The sequence below is a fragment of the Fundulus heteroclitus genome, chromosome 11 (genome assembly GCF_011125445.2).
Source record: "Fundulus heteroclitus isolate FHET01 chromosome 11, MU-UCD_Fhet_4.1, whole genome shotgun sequence".
Taxonomy (NCBI): Eukaryota; Metazoa; Chordata; class Actinopteri; order Cyprinodontiformes; family Fundulidae; genus Fundulus; species Fundulus heteroclitus.
The window spans coordinates 15,680,542-15,686,541 of record NC_046371.1 but is presented as its reverse complement, the minus strand read 5'-3'; the positions used below and the strand labels follow the sequence as shown (position 1 = coordinate 15,686,541).

The following is a 6,000-nucleotide window of genomic DNA, read 5'->3' as shown; positions in this document are numbered from 1 at the left end:
TTTAAAATGCATTTATTAGGCGAGGCGGTGAGTTGGTGGGGGGACAACAAGTTTTGTGCGGACCGACTGGGGGGGGGGCAACGATGACAACTTTTGCGCGGGGGGCGGCTATCCATGTGTTTTTTTCCCCCTGCCATTCACTATATACATGGCGAAAGCAACAACAAAAAACTTTGTGTTAACATCAAATAAACATGCTAGCATATCCAGTTAGTTTTTTTTTTTTTTTTTTTTTTTTTTTTGGAATGTTGGCAAGGCCTCGCCCGAAAAATGGATACGCCACCCGCCGCGCGCAAAAGTTGTTGTCGATATATATATGTATATATATATATATATTATATGATATATCTATATATATATATATATCTATATGTGTGTGGGTGTGTGTGTGTGTGTATCTATATATCTATATATATATATATATATATAGGTACACACACACACACACACACAATATATATATATATGATATATATATATATATATATATATATATATATATATATATCTCACCCGACCAAACTGGGTTTATGAAAAACAGACACTCTTTTTATAGAGCTGCCCTGGAAAAGGACTACGAGGAGGTGGGAATAAACTCTATCCAGGAAGAAGATGAAGAAGGGGAGGTGTACTAGACCAGCCAGCGAGTCGTTAGGTTTTTTTTTTTTTTTTTTTTTTTAAGTAAGTAAGAAAAAAGGAAAACACATTTCAGTTCATCTTTGGTAATAAGTGATTTATTTTTTTAAAACGTTTTCTATGCGACCAGCTTGTGATTTTATTTTATTATTTTTAACTCTCTCTCCAGCGTGAGTGCATCTCCGTCCACGTGAGCCAGGCAGGCGTCCAGATCGGGAACGCCTGCTGGGAACTGCCTTGAACACGGGATCCAGCCGGACGGCCAGATGCCGAGCGACGTGACCATCGCAGGAGGAGGCGACTCGTTCAACACCTTCTTCGGTGAGACCTGGGCGGGGAAGCACGTCCCCAGAGCCGTCTTTGTGGACCTGGAGCCCACCATCGTCGTCGAGTAGCATCTTGTTTGGCCTCAGCCGTAACCGAAGCCAATAAATCGCTGATTAAAACGAGCGTCTCTCCTCAGATGGAGTGCGCAGCTGTTCCACCCCGAGCAGCTGATCAGCGGGAAGGAGGACGCCGCTAGCACCTACGCCATCGGGAAGGAGATCGTTGACCCGGTTCTGGACAGGATCCGCAAACTGGTGGGTAGACGCGTGTCTGAGGACCATGTTAACTGGTTCTGGTGAACGTGAGCTGAGTAATCCTGCTGTCTCTGAAGTCGGCTGAGAAACGTTCTGAAGCCTCCATCTTGTTTCCGTCCTAAGGCGGACCAGTGCACCGGGCTTCCTGGTCCTCCACAGCTTCGGTGGAGGAACCGGCTCCGGTTTCACCTCCCTGCTGATGGAGCGCCTGTCAAGAAGTCCAAGCTGGAGTTCGTTGTCTACCCGGCGCCTCAGTTGTCCATAGCCGTGGTGGAGCCCTACAACGCCATCCTCACTACCCACGCCAACCTGGAGCACTCGGACTGCGCCTTCATGGTGGACAACGAGGCCATCTACGACATCTGCCGCAGGAACAGACATCGGCCGTCCCACCTTCACCAACCTAAACAGGGTGATCAGCCAGACCGTGTCCTCCTTCACCGAGGCCTGGGCCCGGCTCGACCACAAGTTTGACCTCATGTACGCCAAGAGGGCCTTCGTCCACTGGTGCGAGGGCGAGGGCGTGGGCGTGGGCGAGGGCATGGAGGAGGGCAAGTTCACCGAGGCCCGAGAGGACGTGGCTGCTCTGAAGAAGGACTACGAGGAGGTGGGAATGAACTCTATCCAGGAACAAGATGAGGAGTACTAGACCGGCCAGCGAGTCGTTAGGTTTTTTTTTTTGTTTTTTTTTACAGGGTTCCCACAGGTCCTTGAAAGTTTGTGAATCTGAAAAAATTAATTCAAGGCCCTTGAAAGTTCTTGAAAACAGCCAAAAAAACACCTTGTCCTTGAAAGTCCTTGAATTTTTTTGTGGGGTTGAAAGTTCACATGGATGACGACTCATGTGTCATTATTTTACTACCACACGATCTTTTAAAATTATGTTGATTCTGCAGACTTTTAATTTGCAAAAGTACGTTCGCTCTTCTTCGTTAGTTGGTAGGCTACGGTTTAGGCCTATGTGCGTCCAATAGGTTACATTCACGCAGTGTTGCCAACTCAGCGACTTTTCAGACCCCTCCAGCGACTCTTTTTCAAAAAAGCGACTAGCGACAAATCTAGCGACTTTTGGAGACTCCTACGTGAAAGCACGTATCGTTCATACTCTTGTCCTCCAGGGGCAGGTGCTGCTGTGGGGCGCCTCCCCCGTTCTCCTGCTACCGCAGGAGTCCCTCTCAGCGCTGCAGTCAGAGCAATGATGATCAATATCAATGTAGGCTATAAATTAAGTCCACTTTCTTGCATTGCTTCTGACCCAACAACTTCTATGCCGTTTAGTCTTTTATTGAATTTGCATTGTATTAAAATATGATAACCTATTCAGCGGTCACAGTAGGTAAATGCCGCCACGTGTGGTCCTTGAATTTGATTAAATTGGTCCTGGAAAGTCCTTGAAAGGTCCTTGAATTTGATGTTCACCAAGGTGTGGGAACCCTGTTTTTAAGTAAGAAAAACGAAAGCACATTTCAGGTAATAAGTGATTTTTTTTTTTTTTTTCACCGTTTTCTATGCGACCTGCTTCAGAAAGTTATGATTTTATTTTATTATTTTTAACTCTCTCTCCAGCGTGAGTGCATCTCCGTCCACGTGAGCCTGGCAGCCGTCCAGATCGGGAACGCCTGCTGGGAACTGCCTTGAACACGGGATCCAGCCGGACGGCCAGATGCCGAGCGACGTGACCATCGGAGGAGGAGGCGACTCGTTCAACACCTTCTTCGGTGAGACCTGGGCGGGGAAGCACGTCCCCAGAGCCGTCTTTGTGGACCTGGAGCCCACCCACCCGGCGCCTCAGTTGTCCATAGCCGTGGTGGAGCCCTACAACGCCATCCTCACTACCCACGCCACCCTGGAGCACTCGGACTGCGCCTTCCTGATGGACAACAAATTGGACTACGAGGAGGTGGGAATGAACTCTATCCAGGAAGAAGATGAAGAAGGGGAGGGCGAGTTTTAAGATAAAGTTTTATTAAAGTTTAAAATAATTTTAATAATAATAATACATTTGGAGGTAAGGTTTATTTGATCTTTTGGGCTTGTAAGATGTTCTGTACAATAAAAGAATAAAGCAATATTTTGTTATGGCTCTGTCAGTAACCTCAAGGGAAAACATTTTCAACAGGCAAACAGCAAAAAATTAAATTGTTTTTAAGAACAAAATTGTAATGATCTGAGTGGGGATGAAGTATTCATATATATATATATATATATATATATATATATATATATATATATATACATACATACATACATACATACTAAGGCTGCACCAGTTTTGCAACATGGTGCAGCCTTAGTTTATAGAAGGCAGATACAAGTAGTGAAATCAGCCAGAATACATTTCCATGCAGCACAGGAATGAGGCATCTTCTCTGATTCACGTTCACAATAACAGAACTCAACTTTTTTCTGCCGCATACAATATGGTGGTGACGTTGACGTGCGAACCTGCGCCCGATGACGCGTCTACGTACATGATGTCTGTGCTAAGGACAGGCAACAAGCAGAAGAGACTTGTTTGGGCTAAAGAACACAAGGAATGGACATTAGGCCGGCGGGCCAGAATCTGTAGGATGACTTTTCATATGAACTGTCAGGGGGCAACTTTCTTTCGCACTAATATATATATATATATATATATATATATATATATATATATATATATATATATATGTATATGTATATGTGTATGTATATATGTATATGTGTATGTATATATGTATATATATATGTATATATATATATATGTATGTGTATATATATGTATGTATATAGATATATATATATAATTATAATGTGTGTGTATGTGTTATGAATATAAGGATCGATTTGTTAAATCTAAACATTGTGGTCTTCATTATTTCATAAAACCGTGTCACATGTGAACCTTTAGAAGCAGACTTTTTGGGGGAGTATTAAAGAGGTAAAGTTAATAATATGAGAAAAAAAGTCTTAGGTCAATAAAGTAAAAAAAACAACAACACAAAAGTGATGATGTTATGAGAAAATCGTCATATTATGAGAATTAAGAGGGAACATTTCCAGAATAGTCACAGTTTGCAGAATTATTTCACTCCTGGAGTAATAGGGCCAGGTTAGATTATTTTAAATATTTTTATTCTTTAGGAGTATAAAGTCAGGAGAATGAATCTAAAGGGATACGAAAATAAACTTGTAATATTACAAAAAACAAAAATACTACGAATACAAAGTATATTCAGAGATTAAAGTCCCTCTGATACTGTTTAAGTGACTGAGTAACTGCAGATTTGCCACATTAAAGATGGCGGACGCTCTGACGCATCGCAGCATAGGCAGAACCCGCCCAATGACGCGTCTACTCTTATATTATGTCTATGGTCCTTAGCAGTGGTTTGCTAGCAGCTATATTATCATGAAGGCCTGATTCACACAGTCTCCTCTTAACTAGAGATGTGTCTGCTGCTAGAACTCTGTGTGGCATTGACCTGCTCTCTAATCTGAGCTGCTGCTGTTAACCTGCCATTTCTGAGGCTGGTGACTCGGATTAATTTATCCGCTTGGTCTTCCTTTCCTGGTTTCTTTGTAGCGCTTGATGGGGGGTTTTTTTTGCGACTGTCCTTGGGGACACCTCCAAAGTTTTCCCAATTTTTTCGGACTGACTGACCTTCATTTCTAAAAGTGATGATGGCCACTCGTTTTTCTTTACTTAGCTGCTTTTTTTCTTGCCATAATACAAAGTCTAACAGTATTCAGTGGGACTGTGTACCCACCTGACTTCTGCACAACACAACTGATGGTCCCAACCCCATTTATAAGGCAAGAAATCCCATTTATTAAACCTGACAGCAGACACTTGTGAAGTGAGGACCATTTCAGGTGACTACCTCTTGAAACTCATCCAGAGAATGCCAAGAGTGTGCGAAGCAGTAATCAAAGCAAAAGGTGGCTACTTTAAAGAACCTAGAATATAAGACATATTTTCAGTTGTTTCACACTGTTTTGTTAAGTATATAATTCCACATGTGTTAATTCATAGATTTGATGCCTTCTTAGTAAATCATCAGTTATAATGAATCTGATTAACCTGAGATAAAGTTCAGCTGTCCTTGTTTTGATTTTCCTGACATTTCCTGCTTGGCATCCATTAGCTAAAGGACAAGGGAACAAAATGTTGCTTTTGTTCAAAGGTCTCAGGCAGAAGAAAGGTACTGAAGAGAAGAAAAAAAACCTGCAGCATTACACAAACAGTGTGGTTCAGCAAAGAGAGTGGATGATAATTGGAGATAATATGGAGCAACATCAAGATGGCTACTTCTCTGTCTGACCAATTTAAAAGAGGCCAGCAGCAGTTTTAGACGAGGACTAGTTGAGTTATGTCTAGATAAGGGATCTGCAACTCGTGGCTCTTTGGACCTCCCACAGAGGCTCTAAATAACTTTGCCTAAAATTATACAGAAACAATGTTGTTGTTGTTGTTGTTTTTTTTTTTTTTACATATAGCTATATCAAATAAAGTTTTATCAGTTTGTCTTTTTTTTTCTTTGAATAATTGGATTCAATTTCCACAAAAGAATCAACGCTGAAAAAAGCCAGTAATGTACTTTCTTGCTTTTTTTATTAATTTATTTTTCTTGTCATTAGGTTGGAAAATGTGCTCTTTTTTTTTTTTTACATCATTTTCTCAAAAATATGAACGTCTTATCCTTTGTTTTGTTTGATGTTTTTCTTTATTTTAAAACTAAAATAGACATAAAATGGTGGCCCCTAATAAATTATTCAGGTTATTATTGGAAAAAGATAATTC

General features: G+C 41.5%; 1 pseudogene; it reads left to right on the top strand.

Annotated features, from left to right (window-relative positions):
• Positions 1 to 756: 756 nt before the first annotated feature.
• On the top strand, positions 757 to 2,992 carry LOC105924568 (annotated as a pseudogene).
• The last annotated feature ends 3,008 nt before the right edge of the window (positions 2,993 to 6,000 follow it).